The 15,733-nt window shown below is 48.4% G+C and overlaps 1 protein-coding gene and 1 long non-coding RNA gene across 7 annotated transcripts in view; one reads left to right on the forward strand and one right to left on the reverse strand.

Annotated features, from left to right (window-relative positions):
• The window catches only part of ELFN1 (extracellular leucine rich repeat and fibronectin type III domain containing 1), a 255,809-nt gene that overhangs the window by 236,214 nt on the left and 3,862 nt on the right, over positions 1-15,733 (forward strand). Inside the window, exon 1 of one of the 6 annotated variants that reach the window (XM_081839700.1) lies at positions 2,966-2,983. The exons of the other annotated variants lie outside the window; for them this stretch is intronic. The gene's annotated coding sequence lies outside the window, so the exon portion shown is untranslated. Of the gene's footprint in view, positions 1-2,965; positions 2,984-15,733 lie in introns of those variants that run through there. 6 annotated transcript variants of the gene reach the window in all.
• LOC309329389 lies at positions 1,875-15,466 on the reverse strand. The gene is made up of 6 exons (XR_014151113.1): positions 14,921-15,466; positions 12,942-13,022; positions 12,058-12,258; positions 6,669-6,745; positions 3,933-4,073; positions 1,875-2,465 (listed from the first exon to the last, which is right to left on the reverse strand). It is a non-coding gene; the product is annotated as an uncharacterized lncRNA (long non-coding RNA).

Genomic DNA, 15,733 nt, shown 5'->3' on the forward strand with positions numbered 1-15,733 from the left:
GCAGTAGGCAGGTGCTGCGCTGCTGGGTGAGATGCCGTGCTATTTTGTGTCCCCCCCCCCCAAAAAAAAAGCATGTGTAAGAGCTGAGTAAGAAACAGTTCCTGAGCTCGAAATGAATTACTTTTCACAGAAAGCAAGAGTGTGCAGGGCCTTCGCCCAGCTGGTGATTGAGAATCTGTGAACCAAGGTGAGGAGTTAAAGCTTCTAAAACAAAAGTCGTTCTTGCTAAAAAGAGTGAGTCAGCCTTCCCCCTGCAAGAGGAGGAGGAGGAGGAGGAGGAGAGCACTCTCTTTGGAAATGGACTTCCAGCGGATCTTGGACATTTCGCACCAGTGGTTTTGCATGGAGCAGAAACGCAGGTCTTAAAATAGGCTCCCCAAACACTCTGTGCTCAAATCTCAATGTGCGAGAGGAAAATGGAACACCCATCAGCAGAAGTAGTAGACCTGGGAGTGCCAGGGTCAAAGAGTGGGGCATCCTTCATATGGGGTGCCCTCTGGCTGCCCTCTGTTGCAAGACAGTGTGGTGGGTCCACCTTGATGTGGTCTATCTAGCAGGACTCCGGCTTACATTTTGATTATTTCAGCATCCTACCAAGCTGCTTGCCTGTCCCCATGACTAGAGAGGCCTAGGCAAATATGTGCATATCTGCTGAACCGATACAAGTTAAGAATAATCACAGAATTGCAGTTGGAAGGGAACCTGAGGGTCATTTAGTCCAACCCCCTGGTAATGGAAGGATCTCAACTAGACGATCCATGACAGATGGCTATCCAACCTCTGATTAAAAACCTCCAAGGATCAAAACTGTCCTGATGCAGGATGCAGTATACATACATTTAATTACAGATAGGTAGCCGTGTTGGTCTGCCATAGTCAAAACAAAACAAATTCCTTCCAGTAGCACCTTAAAGACCAACTAAGTCAGTTCTTGGTATGAGCTTTCGTGTGCATGCACACTTCTTCAGATACACGCAATACCACACTGGACTTGTACATTGACTGCTTCCGCCACAGAATCCAAACAGATGTGACCAGAAAACACCATCGCTTACAACAAAATCTAAACCATGCTGAAAAGAGAGCCATAGATAATCTCAGAAACAACCCAGACATTATAATTAAAGAGTGTATCTGAAGAAGTGTGCATGCACACAAAAGCTCATACCAAGAACTGACTTAGTTGGTCTTTAAGGTGCTACTGGAAGGAATTTGTTTTGTTTTGACATACATTTAATGTTTATTTTTACACACGTAAAGCCCTGTGTTTCACCTTTCCCACTGGAATTTCATAGTACAGTTCTGCTCACTTGATTCAAATGTCTGCTTTGAAAACCAGTAGGTTTTCCTCCAAAGTTGGAACAGAGTGGTCTGTTTCCTGAGCCCAGATCCAAGTTTAGGAACCACATCCTATTAGGAGTGATGTCATCAGCAGTGCATCAAAATTAAAACCACTTGCTCCAGCCCCCACTCTCTGCGAACCTCCCTGAGGCCACCTCTCCCTTCTCCCAGACTCACCTGAAGACTAGCTGTGGAAGCAAAGTCTCATGTCCCTTCGGATTCTGTGACACCATGGAATGCTATGACACCAGTGCCCCATGCGCAGGGGTCTTGGGAAGCATTGTTCTCCAGGAGCCCCGGAGAACTTCACTCACCTGTGATCAGTGTGAATGGCCCAGTGCAGCTACCGTACGTCAGCCTAGGCACCCAAGGAATGGCGGGGCAAAGGCTGTCGTTATCCTGCCACTGTTTAAGTTTAGAATAAGGGGAGCAATTCTGGGGAGGTGGGGGGGACTGGGAAGCAGCAGGAGGGTGGAACAAACACCACTACAGTGGACGCTCGGGTTGCAAATGTGATCCATGCGGGATGCATGTTTGCAACCCACAGCATTCACAACCTGCATCTGTGTGTCTGCACACGCGCAGGTTGCAATTTGGCGCTTCTGCGCATGTGCAAAGTGCAATTTAGCACTTCTGCGCATGCACAACCGCCAAAACCCGGAAGTAACCTGTTCTGGTACTTCTGGATTTTGGCGGTCTGTAACCCAAAAAAACGCAACCTGAAGTGGCTGTAACCCAAGGTATGACTGTACACCCCTAAGTTGTGGAACTCCCTACCCACAAAGGTGCATCTGCAACCTTCATTGATCCACAAGACATATATTTTTAAGACCCACCTGATTCTTGTGGTTGTAAGATACGTTACACTATTTTTAATATTCCATTTTAATGTTGTAAACCATAACCATGTAGGATATATGAGCCCAGGCCCAAATCCAGAAGGATCGGAGCTGGTTTCATATTAAAGCAGGGGCAGGCTACGTTCATATTCCAAACTCCCCCAGCTCCAAACTCACCGCATCACAAGTTTCCATGAAGCTTTGTCTTTTCTGACAGCGAGTGTCAGTGCTCTCTGCCTGGCATCAGCTGGGCTGCATCTGCTTATCTTTCAAAAGCAATGGGACCTGGGGAACGAGGAAGCATAACCGGGGGCGGGGGGGGGGGGGTGTTGAAATAAGTAGAGGACAAATTTTACTGGGAAGGTGACTGTAACAAGCCAGTGGCATGCATCTGGGACACAGTTTGGCACAGGGGCAAAGGAGGACAAGGTGCAGGCGACCCCTCTCCTTTCCCCACCAAAAAAAACTGGGAAGGTGACCATGTCTGCCAGTAGAAGGATTTGCACAGCTGAGTGTTCCTCTCCTTCCTAGGAAAGGTTGAGGCAACAGGCTTGATTTTTAGAGGTGCATCAATCACCAGCCTCCTCCTGCAGAGCCGAGAAATGTTCCCAGCTGGTGGCGTCTCAGTGGCCTGTGGGCAGCAAGTTAACATTTGCGCTCCATTTCCCAGTCTAATGCCAATATCTCTCTCTCTCTCTCTCTCTCTCTCTCTCTCTCTCTCTCTCTCTCTCCAACACCACTCATACAGATAAGGAGTAGGAGGGATCTTACAGAGAGGGGGAAATCTCCCCCATTATTTTTTGGTATGAGCAAACTTCCCGTCCCTGTGATGAAGGGGGCCTTTGTTTTGCCCCCTGTACAAAACAGTCCTGCCAGTCACCTCCTTTGAAACCCCGCAAGGCACCCTTTGCCCAGGCTGGTGCCCCCTCCGATGTTTTGGACTACCCCCCCCTTGCTTACGCAGCCAGAATGGTGTCATCCATGAACAAAGAGTGATGGGTGTCAGCGGGCTTGGCGAACCACCCCTAGGTTTGCAGAAGTACAAAAAACCTTGAGAAAACTGCCGAAACAGGTCAACGAAGACTGAGCATGCTCAGTGGGCGTAGAATGCTGGCTGACTGTCCAGTGGGGGATGGGGATGGAATGGCATGGCTGGAATCCTAAACAGCAGCAACCCACACTGCAGCATTATGTTGCAGCGCGCCACTTGCAACAGGCAATTTGCAATATGTAGCTTGTTTGTGCTTGTGGAGGTTTGCTTATCTCTGCTAGTTTTATCTGCAGTCATGCACAGACTAGAAAGTAAAAGTAAAGGAAATAAAACATTCACATGTTTGACTTACTCTGGGGACATTTACTCTACATATCATATTTTATTCCAGTTGTACTGTTAGGCTTCCTTTAAATCGGAGGGGGGGGGACGGACCTCTGGGCTTCCAGGTGGGGATGAACTACAACTCCCACCTTCCCTGACCATTGGCCATGCTTGCTGGGAGTTGTAGTTTTAGACCCAGAGAGCCGATGGTTCTGCTCTAAGAATCATGGGAATTGAAGTTCTTTTGTCAAACCTGCATTTCCCAGGGTTCCCTAGGGAGAGGGAATAACAGTGAAACCCATTTAAAACTGTAGTGTATAGATGCTGCCCCTTTTATCAAAATCACTTCCCCTGAACTTTATCCGACAAGGCAGAAAAAAGCTGGATCAGCAGCGCCCCTTGTGGTGGTGAAGGCTCACTACAGCAGATGCGTGTACCTGTGGGTGCTTCAGTGTGGAATATGGATGAGGTTCGGTTTCTTGATCAAGGCTGTATTTCCCAAACTTGGCTGGTCTCCAGTTCCCATCACCCCGATTCTGGCATTGCTGGGATTTGTTGTAGCCCACCAAATCTGCAACCTGCTAGGAAAGCATGAGACCTCAGCCACTGTCAATCAAAATAGACAGGACTAGACAGATGGACTACTACTGCTAGGTCAGGAGCATCCCAGACCCCGAGATTTCAGGGCCCAAACCTGATAGCTGGGGGGAGGGAAGCTGGTGAGGGCCCCATTGATCTCACAGGGTCTGGGCCCCAGGGATGTCCTTAAGCATGACTGAATCCTGGAGATGGAGGTTAATTGGGAGAGGGAAGGAGGGCAGACCTGCCCCCCCCCCCGAGTCTATGCAATAATTTGCAGTCAGCTCCCCCTGGGTTGACACTTACAAGGGGTGTGTGTGTGTGTGTGTGTGTGTGTGTGTGTGTGTGTGTGTAGACACTCTCTCCCACCGGGAGATTCAAGCCCTCCCTCTGCTGCGTGGAGCAGGCCAGGCAAATCTGGAGACTTGGAGATGTGGCAAAATTATGTGTTGTTTTGCCACCCTGGTTCCAGCAAGTGGGAGGGCAGCCTTCACCTCAGAGGCCAAGGGGCCTTCTTAAGAGCAAGTCCGCTGCAGCTTCTCTCCTCCTTTCAGGGGAAGACTAAGTCTGTTACACACGGACAATACCAGTGGCTTAAGCCCCATAATCCCTCCTTTACTTGACTTTGGGCTATTTTGAGCAGGAGATTAAAAGTGATTATCTACATCACCTGAGACGTGGCCTTTTTTTCTTCCTTTCTCTCTCCCTCTCCCTCCTCTGGCCAGCAGCTCGCCTGCGCTGGGTTTCCCTGCTCCCTGCAGATGGAGGAAACCTCTGTGCCTCTTTCCTCTCCCGGGTCTTCCCCCTAAGACCCTGCCCCTCTTTCCTGTTGCTGCGCATGGGGAAAGAGCCCCAGATCAGGCGGGATCAAAGCAGCTGGCTGCCCACAGCACAACGTGGCCTCTGAGTCCTCCGTTTATAAAAGGGACTGCTAGCAAGGGCTGGGGAGGCAGGGAGGTTTTTGCCCAGCGATCGCTGAGCCTGGATGATCTCTCTCTCTCTGAAAAGGCCCTTGAGAGTCAGTGGCGTAGCGTGGGTTGTCAGCACCCGGGGCAAGGCAAGTAATTTGCGCCCCCTAACCCTGAGTGAGCCAGGTAGGGGCAGAGAGCTGCGAGTGCGAGCGCCCCCCCCCGATGGTGTGCCCGGTGCGCCCGGCCCCCCCTGCACCCCCCACACTACGCCACTGTTGAGAGTGCCCTGGTTTCAAAGCGAAGAGGGCAAGCCAGGGAGACAGCTGTCGCTTGCCCTCTTGTAGGCTTCTTTTGAGGAATCTGGCAAGCCACTGTGGGAACAAAATGCAGGACAAGATGGATCTCATTGGGTCTCATCTCTCACAGGACTTCTCTACCGTTTGGTTATGCTGGGAAAACGCGATCTTCCTGCAGAATTAGCCTTCTCGTAATTCATTCTGTCTCTAATGTTAAGGCTGTGAGTGCCGATGTTTACACAGCCAAAACAGCACCACCCATTCATATGAGGGACATCTATGAGGCCTGGGGAAAACCCCAAAGTTATCAGACTCTTGGGCTGGGGTGTTGTTGTTTGAGGGGTGGGGTGATTTTGTGTGCATGTAAGAAACAGCCTGAAGAGGATGGAGCATGCTTAGTGACTACTGAATGCTGACTAGATTGGAATAGAGGGTCTGGAATGGTCACCACTCCACGCCGCAACATTTTGTTGCAGATTTCACATTTGTTGCATATCTCATCTGCTCCCCCATTTACCAAAGACAGTCCTGATTTTTTTGCAGCCTGCCCCTGCTATCGATTTTTGTGTCCCTCTTGGGGATTTTTTGTTCAGATGCTGGTATGAATGGCTCAAGGAGTTGTCATTCTGCTTTCCACTATAGGCCAAGGGCTTGAATGGGGAGCCGAATGGGGAGTTGTGCTGCAACTGCAGGGGCCTCCTTTTGGCTGTGAATAACATCCTGCAGCACAACACAGAGTGGTTCATTTTGGCCCCTGTCTTTCACCAAACACCAAACACCAGCCACACCCACACCAAACATTTAAAGCTCTTGTGGTGACACTTTAAACAGACACAGCTTCCCCTCCAACCCAAAATAATTATTCTGGGAGCTGTAGTTCATTAGGGGTGCCGATAGTCATTAGGAGACTCCCCAGAGCTTCTGGATTAGGCGGCATTCCTATCCCAGCAAAACTTTTGTTGGTCTTCTGCAATATAGGGGCAACTACAGTCCCATTCAGAAGGGACGCGGGTGGCGCTGTGGGTTAAACCACAGAGCCTAGGGCTTGCCGAACAGAAGGTCAGCGGTTCGAATCCCCACGACGGGGTGAGCTCCCCTTGCTCAGTCCCTGCTCCTGCCAACCTAGCAGTTCGAAAGCACGTCAAAGTGCAAGTAGATAAATAGGTACCGCTCTGGCGGGAAGGTAAATGGCATTTCCGTGCGCTGCTCTGGTTCACCAGAAGCGGCTTAGTCATGCTGGCCACATGATCTGGAAGCTGTACGCCGGCTCCCTCTGCCAATAAAGCAAGATGAGCGTCGCAACCCCAGAGTTGTCCGCGACTGGACCCAATGGTTAGGGGTCCCTTTACCTTTTTACAGTGTCATTCACACAATACAGTTAAAGTACCATGAGAACACTTTGAACAGTCACGGCTTCCCCCATGGAATTCTGGCAGCTGGAGTTTGTTAAGGGTCCTGAGAGTTCTTCAAAAAAGAAGATTTTATTGGATTTTTTACCATTTTATATTCAATCAAACAACACAATATAACATTTGTCATATAAAAGGAAAAAGAAAACACCCCCTGCCCGTGACTTCCCTCAACTTCCCCTTCTGGTTCTTCAAATATTTACTACTTCTGCTTAATTATCATCTTATTTTTATAATCTTATATGTTAATACTCTTATTTTCTTCTCAGTTTTATACCAAATTTTCCTTCATGATTACATCTTGCAATCAATTTCATTCCATGTTGTCCTTATTTAACCGTTGATCTTATCTTCTTACTTGTAAGTGTTTATTCAAACCCTACTCGTGAGTCCATATCTTTACAGTATTTCTGTAAATACAACATAAAGGGTTCCCAGTCTTTTTTAAATTCTTCATTATCATTGTCTCTAATTCTTTCTGTCTGTTTCACCATTTCTGCATATTCCATAAGCTTGACTTGCCATTCTTCATTCGTTGGAGTGGTTTAACGATCTGTCCTGCTTCCCAGGGAAGTCTGGGAATATAGTGCATTCTTGTATGATATGATTTTTTTTAATGTACACTTTCCTCCAGTTTATGCATTTTTCTACGCATTGCTTGGCAAGAAAACTGCATTACATATTTCAAAAGATAGCAGTGTTTCAGTCTGCAAACTGATTCAGAATTTGGGGGACTCCCTTTTAAACATGAACTGGATTGAATTCCTCCACCCCAACCTTCTTACTCCTCGCCTCTTCTCCCGAGGGACCTCCAGTCAACCTGGATGCCCTGCTTAAGGGCACGGCAATCTTAGCAATGAGATTAGGAGGGCTCCAAGCATGTCCCCATTTTTACTGCTGGAGGGTTGATGCATTGCCACCACTTGGAAATGGACTTTATCATTTCCAGCAGGTTACAAGCTATCTGACATTTCACATGCCTGTGTTTTTATGCACAAGAGGTTTCTATCTAAAGAAAACCCATGCACATCCTTCCCCCCCCCCAAGAAACTTGGGAACTGTAGCTTCCCCCTCACGGAGCTACAATTCCCAGCACCCTAAGCAAGCTATAGTTCCTGAAATTCTTTGGGGGAAGTCACATGCTTTAAATGGGGGTTAAATCTATGGTGTGGATCTGCCAACATACTGAGGAAACAGCTGAATCCTAGAGAGTAACTCTGCTAGCATCTCAACAACCACATGGGAATGGGCACCCACATGTGGCAAAAATGGGGACAGAGAGAGCCTATAGGACCCCTCCATGAATATTGGGGGGGGGGGGAGAACTCTAGGACTGTGTTTCTTTTGCAAGAGGGGGGCAGTTTCAGCTCTTCTGTCACAATCTGCCTGCAAAAATTTCCTCTTTGTCTCAGCCATGAAATGTGCAGGATTCCTGCTGCCCTCCCCCCGACACATGGTCACCTTGACCCAACTGTGTTGTTGTTCCCCCTGCCCTAAATTGGAGGCACGATTTGTTCTTCTACTTGAGTTGTTTTTCATTTAGAGTGGCTAGGAGTCAGAATGACCTGTCTTCAACTGAGGCCAGCCCCCTATGGTTTCAGAGGGAGAAAATATTCCAACTAAGCTCCCTGCGTGGAAGGAGGGAAGTCCAGTCCAGCGAGTCGCACAGAGAAGCACCGGAAAGCCTCCTCTGAGGGAAATCCTGCTGCTCTATCTTTGCACTGCAAGTGACTGGGTGAGCCAATCACACTCTACTGCAGAGCAGCATCCCAAACACTCACCTGCAAGTGTAGGTTTGTTGGGCAGAGATAAGAGCAGAGCAAAGCATTGTCCAGAGACACAGAGCGCACACTCAGCATTGATCCCATGCCAGTTTTGAGATCTTTCTGCATATTCCAGCAGTTAAGACATACCAAAGTCTTGTGCCTGGCATATGTGAATAACTGTCTTTGATGAGGACTGGATTAAACTTTTGGAAGTTCAGCCTCAACATGTTTGTGTTAAAATGTTCTCTTCTCTTTAGCATTTTAGCTGGGGGGGTCTGTGAATTTCAGGTGCAAGTGGGTTGAAACTTGCTAGAGGTCTCTTGGCTGGAAGCCACCATCTTTCTCCCAAAATGCATCTTGACACTGGGCAGCTGCCACCAAAATAAAGGTTGTCTCGCCTGCAGCAAACCTTTTAACCCAACACACTTCTTGCTCAGTGGCATTTCTGGGGGTGATGGCAGCCTCCAATCTAACAGAGTTACAAGGGAGCTCTGGTAAACGTCTCTCAAAAAATATTCTCCACCCAGTAACGAAAATCGTCCCCAGCTTTCATGGCCTACAAGTGGGGCCAACCAATTGGGGTGGCAGGAGTGCCAACTTGGTGCCATGACCATGAGTGCCCAGGGCCGTGGGTGCCATGCAGTGTGCATGGCCCTGGCACCAACATTTGTGGGTGTCTCTGGTCCCTTCTTAGGGAATTTTGTGGGTGCTCGGGCACCCAGGGCCCCAGGGAATTGGCACCTATGGGGGTTTTGTTGCTTAGCCTTAAGCTTCCCCACACCAATGCATAACTCAAAGACATTTTGGGTTGTAATTCCATATCACTAACCTGAGAGAAGTCCCCATTGGACTCAATGGTGCTTGTAAGTGGGGACGGCTAGAAGTGTCTAGCTCCGTTCCTCATTTTTCCAATCTTAATTTGGTTCATCTTATTTCCACATGTTTGCAATTGTCTACAAGAAAACTGACCTGCATTTTCATACACATAGCTCCCCAAATAGGTATTGTTCTACATAGCTTGGCTTAGTACACACATTTTGGCAAGCATTTTACCCCTAGGTAAAGGTAAAGGACCCCTGGACGGTTAAGTCCAGTCAAAGGCAACTATGGGGTTGCGGCACCCATCTCGCTTTCAGGCCGAGGGAGCCGGCGTTTGTCCACAGACAGCTTTCTGGGTCATATGGCCAGCAGGACTAAACCGCTTCTGGTGCAATGGAACACCGTGATGGAAACCAGAGCGCACAGAAACGCCGTTTACCTTCCCGCCACAGCGGTACCTATTTATCTACTTGCTCTGGCGTACTTTTGAACTGCTAGGTTGGCAGGAGCTGGGACAGAGCAATGGGAGCTCACCCCGTCTCGGGGATTCGAATGTGGAATGCAAGTGGCGCTGTGGTCTAAATTACTGAGCCTCTTGGGCTTGCCGATCAGGAGGTCAGCGGTTCAAATTTACCCCTAACAGAATTGCATGTTATTTTCACTAGTCTGCATACGTGAGTGTGCACTTTTTGCTAACGTGCCCATATGGCCGACTGCGCCACATATGGCCGACTGCGCCACAGATCTCAAAGGGGACCTGCATTTCTACTTCACGCATTGCTTTGAGAAGTGTTGGTGCGGTAAGTCCCCATTAAAACGCAACCTGGAATGGATGTCTCCCCGATTCTTATCTGTGAGCAGACACGTATGGGGCTTGCGTTGTTAGTGTTGCTTCCAAAGAGGAAGCGGCAAGCGCAAACCTCAAAGGGGAATCTCGCTCGGAAAGCTAAAAGGGTTTTGTCAGAGCAGACTTGCTCCGAGACAGCAGCGCACCCTCTTGCATACGTTCGACACACCACGGTTCTCATTTCAAATGCCACTAGGTTAGATTTAGACTCCATCTGCCACGCTGGAAATTAATGGCAATCATTAAGGAGCAGCAGCAACAACAACAAAAGGGGGCGCGAGGAGAAAGCTGGCGAAGTGGGCCTTGAGGTAAAAGCAACAACAACACGCAGCCATCTCTGCCAGCAAAAAAATTAAAACTATTTAGACATACAGCGCCATTTATTACTGCAGAGTTCTCCTTCCACCTGGGGTTTAAATCTCATTACAGTTTGCCCAAAACAGATGTTACTCTTTTAGCGGTAGGTTATTAACGATAAAACTCAATTCCTCCAGAGAGAATCCGTGTTGGGAGTTTGGTTGGAGATGGCTTTTCTTTTCGCAAAGTGTGGACCGGCCTTTGCCAAAATGGTGCCCTCCAGATGTTTGCGGCTGCTCTGGCAATTGCAGGCTCTCAGTCAGTTCAAATAGGGAGAGGCAATCCTTGAGGTATTGGGGTCCTGAGCCAAATAAAGCTGCAAGACCCCCTCCCCAAATTTCAAAAGAACTCTAGGGAAGAACCATTGGTGGCGGCTCCTTTGTGCCAGGCATAAGCTAAATAAATGCCATCAGTAAAGTCTGACCCAAAAGAGATGGTAGAACCGAGGGTGTTTGCTGTGACTTGTTTGCAAAGCATTTTGAGGATAAAATTGCTTGCATCCACCAGGACCTTGACTCCACTGCCACAGCAGCTGACTCTCAAGAGGTGCCCAGAGCACTGTCTAGTCCTGTTACGTTGGACAAGTTTCAGTTAAGTTAGGCTTAAGGATGTGGACAAGGTGCTGGACCCTTGTTCTTTTCGGTTGAAAAAAACCTAGCAGGACAGGTGGCTGGGCAAGGGAGGTGAGGAATGCCTCCTTGGGAGAAAGGATGGTCTCTGCCTGCTTGAAGGAGGCAGGTTGTTCAATGGGGCAAGGTGGTTTGAGTATATTACATCAATCTTGGCCCGGCCGCACTGACTGCTAACTAGTTTCCAGGCCCAATTCGAAGTGCTGCTTTTGACCTATAAAGCCTTAAACAGCTCAGGACCATAATACTTCAAGGACTGCCTCTCTACATATGAACCAACCTGGACCCTGCAATCATCATCAGAGGCCCTTTGTATATGCGTCTGCTGCAAGAGGTCCAGAGGGTAGTGACATTTTCTGGGGCGGTTCCCCATTTGTGGAACGCTCTCCCCAGAGCTGCTCGCCTGGTACCTTCATTGCATCTCTTTAGCTGCCAAGCAAAAATGTTCTTCTTCAACTGGGCCTTTGGCCGATTAACGTTCTGTGTCCTTTTAAATGTGTTTGTTGGCGGGCGATGACTGGTTTGTTTTTGTTCTTGTTTTTATTCAGTGTTTTGCGTTCTCATTTTGCATTTTTATGTAGTGAACCGCCCTGCGGTCTTCGGATGAAGGGCGGAGTACAAATTTAATAAATAAGAAAAGACAGTGGTACCTCTGGTTGCAAACGGGATCCGTTCTGGAGGCCCGTTTGCAACATGAAAAGAGCGCAACCTGCAGCGGCGCGTCTGCGCATGCGCAGGTTGCAATTCGGCGCTTCTGTGCATGTGCGTGATGTCATTTTGTGCTTCTGCACATGCGTGAGCGGTGAAACGCAGAAGTAACCCTTTCCAGTACTTTTGGGTCGCCACGGGACGTAACATGAAGCGGACGTAACATGAGGTATGACTGTAATGGTATGCATATCAAGCATGTTTAATGTAAAAGCAGATCGCAATGACTCGCATTGCCTACCTTGATCAGAATGGGGAAAGTGTCGCAGGGCATGAATGAGTCTCCTGTGGCATTCCATCTCGCTCGGATTCTGATATTTCAAAAGGCCGAAGTTGAGGCGGAGGGAGCCAGCAGGGGGGGATCACCCAGGGAGCTAATGATCCTTCGCCTGTTAAGCAGATGCTACGTATAATTATCCTCAGTGGCCTTCAGCTAGGCTACCTGTGGTTTGTGATCCTGTTAGATCTTTATGAACTAAGCGGCACAAGATGGCACACATCAGTAGAGATCAGAGCAGCGGGAAGCTTCATTCAGATGAGAGCAATGACAAGCGCGCTCATGAGAGGCATAAATGTAGCACGGCTCCTTTGACAAAGCTAGCCCTGTCTTGGGTGAGAAGGCTGGACTGGGGCAGGCATAGTCCTGGGCTAGTGGCATCAGGCACCTGCTAAGGTGGTACCTCCAGCAGGTGAGACACTGCCATGTTTTGGAGCATCCTAGCACCTCCTCTTGTTGCTGCAGCCAACACACACAAGGGCACAAAAAAGTAGGCAATATATAATCTGACTACAAAGGAGTCCTATGAGGTGTGATGACTGTATGACCAAAGGGGAAATGAGCATCTCTTCTAGTGAGAGCAAACGGTTTGTCAAAAGTAGAACTTCCATGTGCAGCAATTGTCTATCTGAGGTCAGGTTTTGAATTGGATTTATTTGGTCACAGGATCATTAAAAGACTGCATTTAGAATCATAGAATAGAATCATAGAATCCTAGAGTTGGAAGAGACCACAAGGGCCATCGAGTCCAACCCCCTGCCAAGCAGGAAACACCATCAGAGCACTTTCCATAAGATCAGCCAAGACCTTCTGCTGTGTCCCCCAGCTTGAGGCTTTTTGCCACTCACCCCTCTTCTTGGTTCTGTGCAAACCCCTTTCAATGAGTTTTGATGTGTAAATTTGCTCCTGAGTAGACTTCAATAAGATTCCTTTCAGGGAAAAAAAAGTTTGATTACTCATTTTAGGAAATGATAATTTTGTAGTCCATTTTCGGTTCCATGTAGGGTGAAGAAATGCTTTTTGTGAGTCTGAAGTAGAAAATCCCCTTCAATCCAATGCAGCCGAGCTGAGCAGAGTTTGCCTCTGGCAGGAAGAATGCTCACACCTTCCTGACTTTCCTGTGCATAGATCATGTATGGTCTGTAAAATGACTCAACCTTAGCTATTTAAACACATTCAAGGTTCTGAAGGGACCATAGAATCAAAAGAGTTGGAAGGGACCCAAGGATCATCTAGTCCAACTGATTCTCTTCCTCAGCTACTCACCCCTCCCTCTGTCCCTCCAGAATTTCTTTCTCACACAGTTGCAAACCCACGGGGGATCCTATCTTCTGCTTCACTGGGGACGGCCACATAGCCTCTCCAGATTTTCCAACTCTCCCTGCATCTCGTTCTAAATGAGCCTTCTTCCCCTTTCCCCCACAAAGCTGAAGGACTGAGCTGGCAGATGCCATTCACCCTTTCCGTCATGCTGGGAGACTGGGTAATGGCGCCCCTCTGGAGGCTTTGCCCGGGGCAGAATCCCTGGCTAGATCCCACCCCCACCCCACAGCTATCGCTCTGGCTTGGACTGCATCCACACCGCACATCTAAATTATGTGAAAAGTACAGAACTTCCCCCCAGAAGGATGGGAACTGTAGTTTACTACCCCACAGAACTGCAATTCCCAGAACCTTAACAAGCCAAAGCTCCCAGGATTCCTTTGGAGGAAGTCGTGTGCTTTAAATATATGGTGTGGACACAGCCTTGGGCTCTGGCCTAGGTTTGCATCACCCTTTGATGCCTCCTGGCCACTTTGCACCTCACTTTCGCCACACCCCAGATCTAGAATCTTCTTTGGTATACAGTGGTACCTCGGGTTACATACACTTCAGGTTACAGACGCTTCAGGTTACAGACTCCACTAACCCAAAAATAGTACCTCGGGTTAAGAACTTTGCTTCAGGATGAGAACAGAAATTGCGCAGCGGCGGCGCAGTGGCAGCTGGAGGCCCCATTGGCTAAAATGGTGCTTCAGGTTAAGAACAGTTTCAGGTTAAGAACGGACCTCCGGAACGAATTAAGTACTTAACCCAAGGTACCACTGTATCTGGAGAGCTTTTTATGCTTTCCCTGCCCGCCATTTCTCTCTCAACATCCTCCCTGCTTTTGCTGCGTTCCCCTCATTTAATGAACAACAGCTAGGAGAGAGAAAGAGAGAGAGGAATGCTAGAAGTTGGCTGTGGTTGGCTTATATTACCTCACTCTACAAAACACGGAGAGTTTGTGGATCACAGTGCATCCCAATCCCAATCTACCTGCTGCGTGCCCCCCTCTCTGAGCACCCAACCCCGGTAAGAGGAACTAAGCGACTGGAAATTAATTCAGGTTTGGAATCAAAGGCCCCCTCATTATCCAACTCTGCTGCAATTCAAACCAAGTTTGCCATGCAAGTGTGTGGAGGCTGATCTGGGAATATGCACAAGGGCGAGAGAAGGGGTGGGAGAGAGAGGGAGAGAAAATGAACCCAGACAGCAGCCTGGGCCTGGGAGCCTCCTTCCCACCCCTGACGTATACGAAATGGACATCCAGCCATTTAGTGGAGGCTTCACCATTAATAAATGTTTGCTATACCATCTTAGAGATGTCTCCTCTGATTATTTTACACATAATGAATAGCTCTGGCTCATTCTAACATTTGGTGCCTGCAAGCCAAATAATAAAAATAAAAGCGCCCCCACCTCTCCCATCTCTTTGCATGATTAAACATTTATCATTTGTAATGGATCGCTATGTCATTACTCTCTTTTGGTACCAAGCAGTTCCTTCATTTATTGATAAACTGACCTGGGCAACAGGGAAAGAGGATCCTGAAGAGGAGCTGACAAAGAGGGAGGCAGGAGATGGACTTGGGTGCAGGTAGAGGGGGAGGCACAAATGTCTAGGTAGGAAGATAAATGGAAGCAGATGAAAGCCAACTTTACATCTGTCTGTAACACAGAGAGCCAGCTCAACCCCACAAACACAGCTCTTTCAGATCGCTGAAATCCTAGTGGGTTACACTGAACTACGAAATGAAAGCTTTGCCCGTGATTCTTGGCCTTGGTGGACAGGTGGTCTGGAGTGAATAACCAATTATGTGCAGATAGACAGAGAAAGGGGACTTCCTGCATTAACGCTGAAGATGGCGGGCCAAACTAGGTGTGGTGTGACTGATGTAATTTTGGGCTTGGTGATTGTTGTTTCCAATAGGAGCTGGGTTGGGAGTGCTACATGGGGCAAGGGAAGAGGGCTATAAAACTCCCATCGACATCAATGGGCCCTTTCTTCTCATTGAGAAGAGCTGACATGCGGGCCTTGGACTGGATCAAAACTGTGTTTGGGGACAAAGGGCTACCAGCCCCCACTCAGCCTCGCACCAGCTTGTTGTAAACAACAACATCCCAATATATAAAGGACACTTGTGAAATAATTTCGAACAACTGAAATAAATCCAGAGAAGGGGATATAGTCTGGTAGTAAGGTGTCTGCTTTGCACACAAAAGGTCCCTGCGGTTCAGTGCTCAGAATCTCCAGGTGAGGCTAGGAAACCCCTGCACAGCTGCTGCCAGCCAGTGCCGACAACAGTAAGCTAGACTGCTTGACAAAGGCAGTTTCCAG

Source organism: Podarcis erhardii (genome assembly GCF_964252035.2).
Source record: "Podarcis erhardii genome assembly, chromosome: 14".
Lineage (NCBI taxonomy): Eukaryota > Metazoa > Chordata > Lepidosauria > Squamata > Lacertidae > Podarcis > Podarcis erhardii.